The sequence below is a fragment of the Rattus rattus genome, chromosome 3 (assembly GCF_011064425.1).
Source record: "Rattus rattus isolate New Zealand chromosome 3, Rrattus_CSIRO_v1, whole genome shotgun sequence".
Taxonomy (NCBI): Eukaryota; Metazoa; Chordata; class Mammalia; order Rodentia; family Muridae; genus Rattus; species Rattus rattus.
This window is the reverse complement of record NC_046156.1, coordinates 172431224-172448973: the sequence shown is the minus strand read 5'-3', so window position 1 is coordinate 172448973 and position 17750 is coordinate 172431224. Positions and strand designations below refer to the sequence as shown.

Here is a 17750-nt window from a genome sequence, read left to right as displayed (position 1 = left end):
TGAGGTAACCCATTCACAGAAAAACACACATGGTATGCACTCATTGATAAGTGGCTATTAGCCCAAATGCTTGAATTACCCTAGATGCACAGAACCCATAAAACTCAAGACGGATGATCAAAATGCAAATGCTTCACTCCTTCTTAAGGGGAACAAGAATACCCTTGGCAGGGAATAGGGAGGCAAAGATTAAAACAGAGGCAGAAGGAACACCCATTCAGAGCCTGCCCCACATGTGGCCCATACATATACAGCCACCCAATTAGACAAGATGGATGAAGCAAAGAAGTGCAGGCCGACAGGAGCCGGATGTAGATCTCTCCTGAGAGACACAGCCAGAATACAGCAAACACATAGGTGAATGCCAGCAGCAAACCACTGAACTGAGAACGGGACCCCCATTGAAGGAATCAGAGAAAGGACTGAAAGAGCTTGAAGGGGCTTGAGACCCCATATAGACAACAATGCCAACCAACCAGAGCTTCCAGGGACTAAGCCACTACCCAAAGACTACACATGGACTGACCCTGGACTCCAACTGCATACGTAGCAATGAATAGCCTAGTAAGAGCACCAGTGGAAGGGGAAGCCCTTGGTCCTGCCAAGACTGAACCCCCAGTGAAAGTGATTGTTGGGGGGAGGGCGGTAATGAGTGGAGGATGGAGAGGGGAACACCCATATAGAAGGGAAGGGGGAGGAGTTAGGGGGATGTTGGCCCGGAAACCAGGAAAGGGAATAACATTCGAAATGTAAGTAAGAAATACTCAAGTTAATAAAAAAAAAAAAAAAAAAAAGAAATATGTAGAGGTTCGAGAATGTGGAAGGCTTCTAGGACAGAATCTGACTCTTTCATTTTTATTTTTCATTTTTTTATTGGATATTCTATCTACATTTCACATATTACCCCCTTCTCAGTTTCCCTTCCAGAAACCCCCTAGCTCATCCCCCCACCCCCTGCCTCCATGAGAGTGCTCCCCCACCCACCCACCCACTCCCTTCTGCCTCCCTGCCCTGACATTCCCCTACACTGGGGCATCGAGCCTTGGCAGGACCAAGGGCTTCTCTTCCCATCGATGCCAACAAGGCCATCCTCTGCTACATATGCTGCTGGAGCCTGTGTCTGTCCATGTGTACTCTTTGGTTGATGGTTTAGTCCCTGGGAACTCTGGGGTGTTTGGTTGGTTGATATTGTTGTTCTTCCTATGGGGTTGCAAACCCCCTCAGCTATCTTTCTCTAATCCCTCCACTGGGGATCCAGATCTCAGTTTGATGGTAGGCTGGGAGCATCTGCCTCTGTATTTGACAAGCTCTAGCAGAGCCTTTCAGAAGACAGCTATATCAGGCTTCTGTCAGCATGCACCTCTTGGCATCCTCAATAGTGACTGGGTTTGATGACCGCATGTGGGATGGATCCCCATGTGTGGCAGTCTCTGAATGGCCTTTCCTCCAGAAACACCTTCTAAACCTTAAAATCTTTTCCTAACTTGTTAGAATCAAGGAACAAGAAAAGAAACAATAGTGGTTCTAGTAATAAACCATATATATTCAAACAAGTTAATATCCAGAGTAGGTTTTTAAATAATTCTACATTTCCACAGCCGGATTCAAAACTGAGCAAAAGGCTAGGGATGTAGATCCAGGGTAGAAAACTTATTTTGTGTGTACAAGAACCAGTTTCAAGACTCAGAATCATAGACAGACAGACAGACAGACAGACAGACAGACAGACAGACAGACAAAACTGAGGCAAAAGATTTGAATAGGCCATTTCTTCAAAGGGAAGCAAATAGCTGATAAACTCATAAAAAACCTAGCTGTACGTAATGGTAGGTGCCTTTTACCCCAGCTCTCCCACTGTAGAGTCAAGTGGATCCTGCCTGGGTTTTCAGCCAACCCGACCTACATACTGAGTTCCAGGCAAGCAGGACTGCAGGGTCAGGTCCTTCCTCAAACAAACAAATCTGAGATGGCTCAAAGGGGTTAAAAGCCCTTCCTCACCCTGCAGAAGACCCAAGTGCAGGAGCTAACAATGGCTTTTAACTCTGTCTTCAGTGGGTCCAATGCCCTCTTCTGATCTCTTCAAGTGCTTACACTCATGTGCACATACATCCCACACAGATACACATGCATACACATAACTAAAAATTTAAAATAAACGATTTTTTAAAGCCAGATGTAATATCATGAATCTGTAAGTCCAACCCTCCTTCAGTGAAATGGGAGGTTAAGACAGGAGTATTGCCTGGAAGCCCACAGGGAACTGGCCTAGAGCACACTGCACAAAAGGAACAAAGAAGCCCTGTCCTAACACAGTAGAACAAGAGAACTGACTGCTGAATGCTGTCCTCTTGACCTCTTGACCTCCATAAGCACGCTATGGCACATATGTCACATCCTCAACGCACGAGTACAGATATCCAGAGGTCAGAGATCCACTGAGCTCCAGATATAGGCAGTTGTGAGCTACTTAATGTGGTGTTGGGAGCTGAACTCGGGTCCTCTAGAAGAACATTACCTACTCTTAACTGATGAGTCATCTCTCCCATAAATAAACTTTTCAAAATGCTTATCAAAATACAAAGAGCTCACAGGTACTTACAGCCGACCATTGGACCAAAGTTGGGGACCCTATGGTTGAATTAGGGAAAGGATTGAAGAAGCTGAAGGGGAGGGCAACCCCATAGGAAGAGCAGCAGTCTCAACTAAGCCAAACCCAGGGAGATCCCAGAGACTGAGCCACCAACCAGGAGCATACAGGTGGGTCTGAGGCCTCTGGCACAAATAGAGCAGAGATCTGCCTGGGCAGGCCTCAGTGGGAGGAAGAAGGCCCCAGGGAGAGGGGAGGCTTGGTGGGGTAGGAGCATCTTCTTGGAGGCAAGGGGAGAAGGAATGGGAGAAGGAACTGGGGGAAGTGAGAAGGTTGGGGGGAGGGGGCGTAGGGGCACAATGACTGGAATGTAAATAAATAAAATAATTAAAATGTTAAGAATGTGAAGTACTATCATTGTGGGGAGCGAATGAATGGGTATTGCTGACATCATAATTCATGTCAGATGCCAATGCCTCAGACCCGTGGGAATGGCAAAAGGATCCTCTCAACTGAGAACAGTTGAATTTCAGCTAACTAGTGTATATGTACAAAAGGTAGCAGCCACAGCTTCCTCACCACAGACAACTGTAAGCTGAGACTGAGCTCTCCACCAAGATTAGCTAATGCACTTGTTTGGGCCACATATAACCAATGCAGGCTGCTGGCACATTTCTACCTGAGGGCAAGTCCCCCTCCTAACCCCAGCTTTACTTGTGCCTGTCTTTTCCTCATTCCCTGCTCAGGTCAAGTCCAAGCAGTGCAGGTCACAGCACTGTCTCCTTGAACTGTCCGGTATGCTGATGGTCTGACTTCTTCGCCACGCTGGAGTGCACTCTATAACTTCTCTGATGTAGCACAGCACGGACTCCCTCGCTCAGCTTCCACTCCTGCCACAGAGTCGGTGTCCCCTACCATGTTACCCAGCCTCTCTACTCCATCCAAATAAGGCATCTTGCACCTCATCTTTCCACTCTACAGGAAGATCTACAATAGCTAAAAATGCAGCAAAGAAAAAAAAATCTATCAGTGGAAGTGCAGGTGAGACATGAACCTTACACAGCCAGTGAGCTACATGGTGCCCTCTCTGAGTGACAGAATGCTACTGGTTTCCAGAGCCCAGCCCTTCTACTGCCAATAAAAGTTAAAAATATATGCATGTACATGCTAAATATGAACACATATATACATAAAATATGTGTACATATTTACATATACATATATCATGAGAAAAAAGGATAAAGTTGATTGTGATGCCACCTCCAGTAAGTCCCTACTGAGTCCTCCCAACTTTTCTCTTTATTCTGAATGGCCTTGCCCAGCTCTGTGGCTACAGAGGAAGGAAGGAAGGAAGGAAGGAAGGAAGGAAGGAAGGAAGGAAGGAAGGAAGGAAGGAAGGAAGGAAGGAAGGAAGGAGCTCCTGGGAGACAATTTGGTCTCCACCTCAGCTTCCATCATGAGTCGCAGAAACCCCACTAGGAAACCATTGAGAAAGCACAGGCCTTGGTGGGGTTCTCCCCAAACATTCCCATCAGGCCCAGACTTGTGGCGATGTCCACTCCGCCAGTCCTCTGAGTCAGAGATTGTGACTTCCTCCTTGGCTCAGGGGAGATACTTTTGTGTAAGTGGACAGGAAAGCAAGGAAAAAGACGAAGATTGATACAGACTCTCACACGTACAGAATTTACAAATCAAATCTAGATTCTCTATACATGGCTTTCAAAACAAGGGCAAGTTCATAGCAATTACTTACAACCAGAGAAATTACCACCAACTTCCAAGGGATATCTGTCAGTCTGGAGATATTTTAGCAACCTCGACTGTGGTGACACCGCTGGCTGCAAACAATCCTATAGTGTACAAGATGACCTTCACAGCAGAGACTTATCTGGACCAAACAGTCAACAGCACTAAGGTTAAGAAAGGTCACCTTTTCTAAAGTTTTGTTTATACTTGTTTAAAATGAAGATAATGATGATACTACTGATGAACTTCCGTAACCTTTAACTCTGTCCAAAAGAGCACATGCATATAGAAAGCTGATCAAACACTTCAAGTCTACAGCAAATGGTGGTGTGACAGTTAGTTTTAATTTCCAACTTAATACAATCTAGAATCACCTGTCACCTGGGAAGAGAGTCTCCTAGAGACTGCCAAGATCAGGTTGGCCTAAAGGCATACCTGTGGGACTACCTTGATAACAGTAGTTGAAGTGGAAGACCAGCCCAAAGTGGGCAGCTTTATTGCATGGCTGGGCCTGGGACTGTGTCACACAGGAAAAGGTGACCTGAGCACATATGGGTATGCACACACTCATCCTTCTCTGTTTATGACTACAGACGCATGTGCCGGCTATCCCCAGGCCACTGTGACTTCCCACAATGACAGGCTGCAACCTGGACCTGGGAGCCACAATAAACCTTTCTCCCCCGAAGCTGTTTGTCAGGATACTTTGTCTTTTCTCTCTGCTTCGCACACTTAGCTCTAAGTTGCACTGAGCTACACCCCTTCCTAACCCCCATGTCACCCTCACTCAGAGCGTCTTTCCATGCTGTTGTGCTGTCCTTAATCAGTCTCCATGTTCCCTGCCACAGACAAGACAAAATACTATGGTAACTGTCAACAGGTACTTAACGTTACTAAGTACAAGCCTCTGAGCGATTTTCAGTTATAACACCTGTTTCTCAAACAAGACCAGGGAGAAAAAACAACTCTGCTGGTCAATGAAGCAGATATGATAGAAATAAAGTTTTCAATCTCTCTGGATGCACTGAGGTCTAAATACATCAAAACCTTACCCATTCAATTCTGAACATTGTTCCATGACTCCTTTCTACTCCAGATTTACTAACTCAATGATTAAGAATGAGTCTTCTTTCTAGTTCCCTAGTTTTCACACATGAAAACACATAAGGCACAGGAAAAACTGAAAATAATATAAATATTATAAATTAATGTAATGTTAAAGGCCTAGGGACTAGAGAGCTCAATGATTAAGAGCATTCCTTGTTCCTACAAGGAACCTGGATTCAACTCTCAGCACCCACATAATAGCTTACAGCAAGCTTATGGGACCTGATGTTCTCTTCTGACCTCTGCTGGTACCAGTCAAAAATAGAGGCCACTCCCACTCATTCAGGCAAGGGATGAATGTAGAGCCTAGACTTCTGCCTGCTGAGACTATAATCTGGTACTATTCAGAGAGCTCTTAGAAAATAAGGCCTTCACACCCACTGGATGGTCATGAACCGCTCTCTGTACTGGTAAGCCCTCTCTGTTTTGCGATGTAAGCAGACCCTTTGGTCCCTTACATCTTTCCTGGCAGTAATGAAGTATACTATAGCCAGTGTGACTTTAAACAGTCCAGGGGAGAGTCAGGACCATGGTCTCATGGGAACACAGCAACCAATATAAGCAGCAGCAGAGACAGGCAGGGACGTGGAACTCCCATCTCACCAATGAAGTGAGACTTGCCCTCCTACCCCTCCAAGGGCTCCCCAAAGGACACATCGACCCTCACCTGGCAGCAGTACAGCAGGTTCCCACCCTCCATCTTCACTCCACCAAATCAGGGTCAAATGAAACCAGTTAAACATAAGGCACAAAGATCAAAACATTTTGAAAATCTCCATTAGACATCCTACCAAAACCCAGGAAGATCTAAGAAAGGAACTGAAGACAAAAAGACATCCAACAGATGGAAATACTGAGGTAACAGGGACTTCAGAATTACCAGACAGATTTTAAAGCATCCATGATTTTAAAAAAGAAAAAGAAAAAAAAAAAAAAAAAACGAGCAAAGGGATGATGTGATTTGAGGCAGAGTTTTATTTGAAAACTACAGCAACAGAAATGTCAAGCTCAAAGGATTAACTCAACAACAAAAAGAAAATAATCAGAAGAAAGGGACCATAAGCCAGCAATAAAAACAACTGAAATGCCAACCTAACAACAGAGTCAGAAAGAGACTTGGAAATCTTCAAAACTACAACAAAGAGTAGCCTTTGTGTAAGGTGAGCCTCTGGAGGAGAGGAGGGAGAACTGAAAGCTCTCTAGAGAAATAATGACTGCAGAAGCCTGATCTACAAAGCGGACTCCAGGCCACCCATAGTCACACAGTAAGATCCTACCTCAAAAAATAAATAAATAAATAAAATAAGATAAAAATAATGACTGAAAGCTTCCCAAGCAGAAAAAACAAATTAAAACTGAATAATACCTAAACAAAATAAAATCAAAGAAATCTGTGTCTACACATACCATAACTAATCTTTTCTTTAAAAATAAAAGCCTCAAGAGCAACCAAAGAAAGACCATCATATCAGTGGGCAACAACAATGGCGAATCGCTCACACGCAGGCATGGAGACAAGAGGATACAGGACACTATTTTGGCATGCTAAGAGGACAGAAATGTAGAGTCCTATCACCAGTGAGGGCAGGGCACAGCTATAAGCCCACGCACTTGGAAACCTAAAGCAAGATCATGACTTTGAGGTCACTATCGAGACACAGTGAGCTCAAGGCCAAGCTGGACAACTGAGCCAGACTGTGTCTTGAAACGAAATAACGTGTTGGGGACATGACTCAGTGGCGTGCACGCAGAGCACAGCTGTGCTTCCAGTACCCGACCATGACGAGGGGATGAAAAAGAGGAGGAGAAGAAAAGACAAGGGAGGGGGAGGGAGTGGAGCTGAGGAGGAAAAGAAGGATAAGAAGAGAGAAGAGAAGTATGCAGATGGTGGAAGAAGAAAAGATGAGGACAAGAAGGAAGAGGATGTGGAAGAGGAGCAGGAGGGTGGAGAAATGAAGACCTAAGGAAATGTGTCCCCAGCAGACTTACTCAAGAAGATGAGTAAAAGAAGTTTATGAACAGATTGGAAAAGATAGATAGAAAGAAAGAAAGAGAGAAAGAAAGAAAGAAAGAAAGAAAGAAAGAAAGAAAGAAAGAAAGAAAGAAAGAGAGAGAGAAAGAGAGAGAGAGAGAGAGAGAGAGAGAAAGAAAGAAAGAAAGAAAGAAAGAAAGAAAGAAAGAAAGAAAGAGAAACAAGCAAACAAACAAACAATAAGAGAAGGTATGTGGGAAAAACCTTTGATGCACAAGGGTGAGAACCTGAGCATGAGTTCCCAGAATCCACAGAAAGCTAGGCATGGTGGTATATATGTGTAATCCAAGTCCTCCTGTAGGAAGATGGGAGGTAGAGAAAAGAGAACACCCAGAAGCCCTTAGGCCGCCAGTCTAGCACACGGTGAGATCAGCACATACGCTGTCTCAAGCAAGGCAGAAGGACCTGCAATTATCTCTGGCCTCTACATGCGACAAGCATGTACATATGTATATATGCACACATCACACATACACATACAAACACACATACATGCACACATATACACACACGCACATGCACACACACACGCACAGAATTTACAGGGAGGCCAAATGGGGAGCCATTTAGCGAATACAGTTCCAATCTTACAATATGTAATAAATTAATTGTTTCCCTTTCTCAGTGAAAGCTATGTTCCAAGACATCAAGCAAATGTCTAAAACTAAAGACAGCACAGAACCCCATACTTGAATGCCTCCCCACCTTAACTGAGCATTTACTACACCTTGTGGCCATATTAATTGACTAATGGTCAGGTGGCATATACTGTGTTGAACAAAGGGACAATTCACCTCTCAAGGCCTTAAGCACTGTAAAGCAGTGACAAAAGCTGAGGGGTCCCTGACACAAACTACAACAGAAGCAAAGATCCAAAGCTTTGGGCGTCATGCCATGTGCAAGACAGACAAAAGCAAGGGCCCCACCTGGGACGTTCCGGTTGCTGAAAGAAAAGCAGAAGGGACAGCACAGCTCGAGAGACATGAACAAGGCAGCAGAGAGAGGGCATAAGGTCTCAAATCTCTGTAGAAATCAAGTCAAGCGAGGTCTCAGAGGCCAAGGCAAGACAAGGAACCTGGATCACTTACAAACGATAGGCACGAACTAGGGGATGTAGAGTGGGGACTAACAAGGTTAGACTGACATTGTTTAATTGTGATTAGAGAGTAAATATTATTTGACCTTACAGATAAAATCGTGATATAAAGTGCCTACATGCTAGCAATTCTTATCCTAAGTAAGAATCTGTTAACTAAAAAGCTTTAAGGTGAAATTTAAACCTACATGCTTTAAAACTGTCCCAGCATTTATCTCAATCTCCAACTACTGGTAACAGTTTATAGACGTTATTACTTATCAGAGAGGTCTCAGGCTAGGCCTGATGGCAAAAACCAGTAATCCTAGCACTTGGGAAGGAAAGGGGAGATTCACAACCTCAAGGCCAGACCTAGCTTTTTAAAAATAATCATTTTCCCTTACTCTATAAATAGGAGACAGTTGGAAATGAAAATGTCTCTCCTTCCCCCTAGTGCCCATTTCAGAGAATGAGGCCTTCACACAAAGCACAGTGGAATTACACTGAGTGCTCTAGAAGAAAGCTTCTAGCATCCTCTGCTGACAGAACTTCGCAGGTGTAATGTATTTAAATATTAACTACCCTTTGAAGTTAAAAGTCAGTAAGCTTCCTCACATTGTTTTAAAGTCAGCTTTAAATTAAACTGATCAAAGGCAACAATTAAAACAACAGGTCTAGCAGACATAGGAGGAAAGGGCTTGGGTTCCGCCAAGCCTCGGAACTGAAACTCAAGCCCACTTGATAGCAGGGAGCACTGACTCCTGAAAGTTGTCCTCGTGCTTTTGCTTGCACACATGCACACACATCATGTGAATAAATAAATCAGCTTTGCCTAAAACATCAGAGAATGGCAGTGACCCAAGGCAGTCCTGTCACACGAAAGGACCCTTATTCGACTTCCATAAACTGTCTCACTGTCACAGCACCTCATAAAAACTTGACAAGAACCCCGCCACTTCCAGTCCTCCATCCTTTCTTTCCCTACACATGAAGAAAGAGACTGACTGATACAGGTGGTAGGTTGGCAGTGACCAAGTCCAAGGGGATGAAAGGCTTTAGACCAGAAGACAGAGAAACACAGAGGTGGCCCAAACTTGGGCTGTCTAGTACGGAACGTGCCAGCCAGGGAGTCAGACAAAGTTCATGAAAAACAGGTGTCCACAACTCAAAAGCCACTGTTACATTGAGCCTTTAGTTACAGTCATAAAACTCAAACTGGCCATTTTCCGTAGTAATGTGAAACAGGATAGCAACGGAAACCTGAGGACAATGAAACCCTCAATAATTCCAAAGTCTCCGTTTAATTACTTGTTGTAACCTCCTTCACCTTATAAAAAATAGGATTATGTACAAACAAGAATTTTTCAAAAATGTTTTTTCAATTCTTTCTCTGACATTTCCCATATCAACTGTCATTTGTTTATTCAATTTCAAGAAAAATAAAAATAAACCCTCATATCCTATTTGAATGAACAATTACTGCTAGCCTCCATATAAGCAAAGCCGAATGAAGAGTGAGTAAGAAGCAAGTCTGCAATTAAAAGCAATTTAATATATTAACACTTCCAAGAGCTTGAGCAGCAGCAGCAACATGAACGCTAGCTAACTGCGCGAGGAAGTGCACATATCTAAGAGGGTTGCAGATGTCGCCCAGCATGGCCAACGGGGCTGTCAGAGCCAAAGGAAACTCAAAGCCTATCCAAATATCCAGAAACCGGCTCAACCTGGACTCTGAGAGGATTTCTGGCAGTCAGATACAAGCCAGCACTCCTTAGGAACTTGTGAAACTGGCTCCCATCTACCAAACTAAGTCATTTCCCTTACAGGGACATATGGTTACCTATGGTGCCTATCAGTACATTAAAGCTCATGCTGGCCTCCAGACGCCTCTGGCTGCTCTCTCCCTCCTACCTACCATAAAAACCTTCCCCTTAAAACATACCAGGAGGGGTTGGGGATTTAGCTCAGTGGTAGAGCGCTTGCCTAGGAAGCGCAAGGCCCTGGGTTCGGTCCCCAGCTCCGAAAAAAAGAACCAAAAAAAAAAAAAAAACATACCAGGAACACTCAGGCCCTGAGTTCAACGTCCAGCATTGCAAAGTAAGAGGAAGCCAGCCACAGAGGTTCGAAGCTATGATCATCAAATTAAAGAGGTAGGTGAGGGGGGAGCTCTTCCATTTCCTAAGGCGCTGTGGGCTACATAGCAAGACGCTCACACAAGGAGAAATGGCAATGCACTGACACTGTGTTAGTGCAGTTTATAGTGTTCTGCTGTAGTCTATAGCTTCCTAGTACGATCTGTAGTGTCCTAGTGCACTCTGTAGTGTCCTAACCAACACTATTCTAGCGCTTCCCTGTCCAGCCCTAGCCAACAAAAACTCACTTTACACAGGGCTGTGGTTAGGATATAAGGACATGATTTCATCTCATTTTCCCTTAGTGTAGTGCTACAATCACTACCTCCTACAAACTGCATTTAAAGATGGCAGAGATCCTGGTTCTTTCAGAAACATGTTGACTTACATTTCTATCCTTTCTTCATTTCCTATCTCTGAAAGGATCCAATTAGCTTAGGACATGCCAAGATCAAGTTCTCAGTACAAAGGAGATGTATTCACCCCAGAGGGACAAAGAACAGAGAATAAGAAACAAGGCCAGGAGACAGAGGAAGAGAGAAGGGGAAGGTAACAAGGCAGAGGGGTCAGGGGTGTTTGTCCCCGAGTGGGGGACAAAGGGCTGCCTCTGGATAGAGAGGAGCCAGATGCAGCTCATAGGAAAATGGCAGTTTATAAATGTACAAGGGGAAACCCCATGTTAGGATGAGGTGTTTAATTTTAACTGGGCAGGTTAATTAGGTGAGCTAACGGGGGCTTTGATTGCTGGGCTTCAGTGCTTTGATAGCAAGACCTTGGTAGTCAGCCTCAGGAGAAGGAAGTGGCCAAAATAAGGGAATGGCCCTTGGTGGCCAGCATTAGAAATGTGCTCTAAAGGCAAGGCAGAGAAAATAGGGAAGACGTACAAGACCGGCGAGAGCCATATTTGCCACAATCAAGCTGACTAGAGCCGTTCACTCTCCGCTTCCATTTTGATGCATGGTTACCAAAAATAAAAGACAGAATGTCATAAAATTAACATTTTTAATATAAAATTATTCAATTCCACTTGCCCCCACTCACAATGGGCTGGTTCTCTCATACCAATCCCTAGTTAAGAAAATGGCCTCCATACTTGACAACCAGATCTCTCCTGAAGCTCCCTCCTCTCTGATGACTCTAGCTTATGTCAAGTTGACAGAAAACTAATCAACCCAAAGGGGAATGTGAGACAAGTGTTAATGAGCCTGGAAGCTGAGAAGGGGCCCTGAGGGGATGACTGGGATCCACTGGGAACTAGCAAATACCTTTGTCTGAGAGATCTAGTAGGCAGAAGAGAGTAAAGTCTGACTGGCTGTCATTCGGGGCTTCTGTTTTAACCTATTCTGATGGGAAGATTTAGACATGTCCATAAAAAAGAATTGGGGACTGAGTTGCACGTTAGTTGTAGAACTAATGGGGTTACTACCATAAAACCTCCTTTAAAAAGTGTAATTAAATTTAACTGAGGGGAAGTTATGTTATTTATTGTTATAACTTGTTTCATTAAAGTGTTACTTTCCCAAAAGGAAGTATTTTTTCTTTAAGGATTTATTTATTTGTTTTATGTATGTGAGTACACTGTCGCTGTCTTCAGACACACCAGAAGAAGGCATCGGATCCCATTACAGATGGTTGTGAGCCACCATGTGGTTGCTGGGAATTGAACTCAGGACCCCTGGAAGAGCAGTCAGTGCTCTTAACCACTGAGCCATCATCTCTCGTGCCCTAAAGGAAGCATTTAAAATGCACATTCACTGTTGAGACCTCTTACTGGAAATTCTTCTGTAAAACAAACACAACAAAACAAAACAATCTCTGCCTTCATTTCCCAAAGAAGCGTTTCAGTGATTCTCTAAATGAAATAGACACATACCTAGTCAAGCTTAATGAAAATCTTTGCTGAGGCTAGTTGTATGGTGTATTCCCATAATTCAATGAGCTGCAAAGATTGCACTTCACTTCTCTAGAAAATAAGCATAGAGCAAACCAGACAGACACAAAAGAATTCATATTAAACTCACACATGCTGGAATAGAAACCAAATCTAAGAGTCTGATGATTAGTTTATAAGCCACAAACTTTGCTCACTATTTTGTTCAAGCTAGAGAGAGAAAAGTGTGTGTGTGTGTGTGTGTGTGAGAGAGATGTGTTTTAGAGACAGGGTCTTACTCTATAGCCCTATGTGCATGAAACTCACTGGACTTAAAACTCCTGACCTTCCTGCCTCCACTTCCCAAGGGCTGGAACTATAGGAAGCCAGGGAGGTCATCAGATCCCTTGGAACTGGAGTTACAGACAGTTGAAAGATGCCATGTAAGTGCTGTAAATCAAATCCAGGTCCTCTAGAAGAACAGCAAGTGCTCCAATAGCTAAGTCATCTCACTGGCCACTAGAAAAGCCTTTTTTATAAAGGAGAAAAGGTACCAATGATAGCAAAAGTTTGGTGCCACCCCCTACTTGCTGCCTCACCCAGCAAGGGCACAGCTTGGCTTCTATTAGTCTGTATTCATTTAATCTTCATGGTTTTACTTTTCTCTTCATTCTTCCAAGCCTGTGCTTACTTATACTACTATATCAAGTCATTTGGAGCTAGTAGGATATGACTACTCAATAGTACCTGAGAGCTGTCCTACATTCACACTCCAGGTTGTCCCACTGTGTCTTTTCATCTGTTCTTTATCTTTGAACTTGGCTACTTTCCTCTTACAGTGCTCTGAGATTTTCTGAGCAACAAGAAGCTGAAATTATACTCGGAAATCCTCTGATGAAGTGCTGCTCCTGCACGGCTCCGCGCCTCTCCGAGGCAGGACTTGTGCTCGTCACATGACTTGTGCTATGGAGAGTTTAGCCCTGCAGCAGCAAGAAGATAACCCCACAGCAGTGGGTCCAGCTAAGAGGAGTCTACATGAGAGAAACGACATTGAGTTTGAACTTAGAATATGGAGCACAGAGCTTAAATATGACCATGTTTCATGAGTAGTCAGAATTAGATCTTAAGTTAGACTGTACGATACTACTCTTAGCTGCCAGGAGTAAACATGAGTTATGAGTGCAGAAGACACAAAGAACTACCACGGAACAAGCGATAGGGAGGTAAGGAGAGGACCAGACAAGGCAGACAACTAGGAAATAGGAGCAGTATACAAACGCCACGGGAGTTTGTCTGCTTTATGCCTGTGTGTCTCCCATAACTAGAATGTGCCTGCCTAGTAGCAGGAGTTTGATTAAACAGCCAAGGGATAGGCAGCAAACCAAGAGCTCCAAGAAAGGAAGGAAAAGTTTCACGGCACAGGCCAAAGTGCTCCACATCGCAGACATGGTAGAATGAGGCCTGAGGAAAGATCTTTGGGTTTAGACTGTTTGTTCTCTTTTAATTCTGCTTTGTTTTGTTATTGGTCCATGTTGATATAGTCTTGGCTAGTCTAGAATGCCCTATGGCCAGGCTGCCTTCAATGCATAGCAATCCTCCTGCTGACCTACTCTGGATTTGCATACTCAGAGCCTCACTGATCTCTGTGAGGAGTCTTCATGGCGGAACCGACAGCACAGACTTGGAGAACAGTGTAGTCAGACGCAGTTGCAGCTTCAGAAACATTTGGTCTTAGAGGAAGGTGCTCAGGGAGTAGCTTGGAGACAAGCAGACTACAAAATGACTTCAGTGCTCACAAGCTTAGGGTCAAGCAGACAGGAAACAGCTGAAAACAAAAGGAGGACCAGAAGACACAAAAGACCAATGGTGTGACGTAAACACAAGAGAGAGCAAAGTAAGGCTTACAGTGTTGAAGCATCAGACACCCAATACATCCTAACTATGAAACCTAGAAACACAGTTCCCTGCAAGGGGGAGAGGGAATATGCACCACTTTAAGCCCAGCACTCAGGAGGCAGAGTCAGGCTGATCTCTGTGAGTTCAAGTAGGGCCTGGACTACAGAGTGAGTTCCCGAACAGCCGGAGCTACATAAAGAATCCCTGCCTCAAAACACAAAAGGAACAAAAGCGAGAATGATAATGATGATAATAAATATAATAATAGCTATTATAATATCTAATTATTATATTATTTCTTGTACTTTTGCTGATTATTACCTTAAAACGGTTTTTTGAACCAACAAGTAAAAAACTCTAGACTCTAAGTACAAATGGACAAGATAAAATTACTTCTAAGGTCAGAAATAGTTGAATTCAATATTGAAATACAGGCCAAAGCCAGGCATGACGGAGCACATTTAATCCCAGCACTCAGAGGCAGAGGCAGGCTGGTCTCTGAGTTCAAGGCCAGCCTGATCTACAGAGAGAGTTCTCAGGACAGCCAGGGCTACACAGAGATACCTTGTCTGAAAAACAAACTAACGAAAATAGAAGACTGCTACACAAATTGTCTATAATGTATATGTGAAATTATCCATCTCTATCCTATAGTAATATTCATGCTTTCCTTTGGCTGTAGCTCTCCGTTTCCATTGTCACTTGACCTAAAAGCTGTCAACATTCCAGATATCTGAGCTAATGAGAAAACAGAAAAGCTATATGCTCACTCAGAACCTTAAATGCAGCATGAAGTTTCCACTCATCACAAAAGAAACCCTATCATCTGAAAACTGGAAGCTTTCATTTGAAGGTAACATAGATTCTGGGCTCTAGGAAAACCACTACAAGGTTACACTCCTGTTTCAAAATCTTCAAGCTAACTGTTCATCCATCCACCACTGCGCCCTAACCTTTCAGAGGTTCTGTGCTGTGAATCAAAGAGAGAGAGAAGGGAATAAAACAGATATAGGGAATTCCCCGACCCCATTCTGTCTACCCTCTGTGGGCCTGATGTAAGTCTCCAGTGATACTAATATGCCTTGCATTGCCATTAAGTGTGCACTTTAAAAATCCAGCTGTCACATGTCACTAACAGCGCTGCTTTGACTGCCACGTAATTTTATACATTTGTAAAACAGAAACGAACAGCTTAAGCTTACAAATGGACTTCTGAAGCCCTTCACTTAACCACACATTGACTTTGCAGCACAGCAATAATTTGGACTCACACACAGCAGTTCCAAGGCAAAGGCCTGCTCCTCCTCATGAAGTTTCTTTGCTAGACAAGCTGATGTTCTCCATAATCTAATACTGTGCCCTGTGCCTCTGTTACTTCCAATCACTCTTGCTAGACTATAACTTACCCCAGACCACGCCCCCTAAAACATAACCAGACACAAGGCTCAATCAAATTCTGCTCCTGGACAGCATTTCTTCAGGTTTTCTGGATTTGTTCTAATCAGCCTCATCTTCTAACTCTCATAAAAACATAGCCCTATGTTTTGATCATATGACATCTCAACACTGTATTTGTACCTGTGTGTGTGTTATCCTGCATACTACAGCATGTACACACGTATAATATCCTGCGTACTACAGCATGTACACATGTATAATACCCTGCATACTACAGCATGTACACATGTATAATACCCTGCATACTACAGCGTGTACATGTGTGTAATATCCTCTTTCTTCTTAGCCGTGCACACTCATGATGGTCAGCTCGGTCAGTTATAATAAGCCCCGCACTGGGTGACCTAACCAGCAGAACTCTATTCCACACAATCCTAGGTGCTGGGAGGCTACAGTCAAGGGGATGGCACGCTTGGATCCTGGTCACTTGCTATATCCTCAAATGGCTGCTCTTCTGGGCCTGGGGAGGGAGGTAAAGAAAGGTAGGCATATGCGCTCTTGTGTATCACATTCGCTTGTCTCTTACTTTGTCAGTGGGGACTTACCATGCAACCCAGAATGGCCTGAACTTGGGATTCTTCCTCCTCCATTTCCTGAGGACTAGGACTATAGGCCTGCACTATCCCACACAGCTTTGATGTCTCTTCACAGAAGAATATAATTTCTATGGGCTCTTTTGATGCATTGTAACCTGAACTACTTCCTCAAAACCTCACCTCCAAACACAGCCACCCTGGGGGTTTGGGTTTCAGCATAAGAATTCTGACCAGACACAAACATTTAGCCATTACAAAACCCTGCCTCGCATGTTACAGTACTCCATAACTTAGCACCTCTTCACCTTGCTTCCTCAGAAGTTCATGTTTCCATAGCACTTTATGGCCTAGATATTATGGGATTTGACTGCCTACATATGCTTAAAAAGGAAATGCTAGATGAGGGCGCACCATGCTCAACACATCACGTCATTTCCTTGTATTATTCAAATCTATACTTTTACTAATTTTCTCATATCTGACTATCATTCTGACAGTGCATTCACCCATTTCCCCTGGTAATTCTGTCAGTATTCACTTCACACATCTGGAAACACCTCAGACACACAAAGATTAGGAACTGCCAAGTTTTCCTGAAGAGTTCTTTTACCATCAAGTGAGATCACTCTTATCACTAATTATAATGACTAACGAGTATTTCATGTGAATTTTCTGAAATTGATCATCTAACTTGCTTGATGTGTTTCTGCTATATCCTTCTGTATTTCTTTACTTTTGACCTTTCAGTGTAATTATACTTTAGATACACCACCAATAACATAATAATATAATACACCACCAATAATATAATAGAATCACAGATCTTTCCCAGTTCAGTAACTCTGAGAATTTCTCAGGTTATACATGACAAGTTAAGTCTCCTTATATCTACGGTGACTGCTGACACATTTGAATTGAGGCCTAGCATTTTATCCTGTAATATACATTTACCAAAATCTGCTACACTTTCCCCTTTTCAACCTTTTATTAAAATCACTGTTTCTGAATGACGCATTGGAACAGGGATGTTGTAAATGACATGGGTAGGATGATGTGTTTTCAGGAGAGAACCTGAGGACAGTAATCAAATCAACTAAGGACTAGGGACCTAGCTCAGGGACAGAGGGCCTGGTTACCATTCAAAGGCTGTGGGTTCAAGCTCTATCACCACAAAATGAAACAAATTTAAAAACTAACTAAAAATAAATCTGCTTTAAAAAAAAACCATTTTATCACATCTACTTATTTGTGTGCTGTGTGTCTGTGCATTAGAGGTCAGAGGGCAACTTTCAGAGTTGGTTCTCTCCTTTC

At 43.4% G+C, this 17750-nt stretch overlaps 1 protein-coding gene across 1 annotated transcript in view; it reads right to left on the bottom strand.

Annotated features, from left to right (window-relative positions):
• The window catches only part of Wdr70 (WD repeat domain 70), a 226527-nt gene that overhangs the window by 188275 nt on the left and 20502 nt on the right, over window positions 1-17750 (bottom strand). The gene's annotated exons all lie outside the window — the stretch shown is intronic.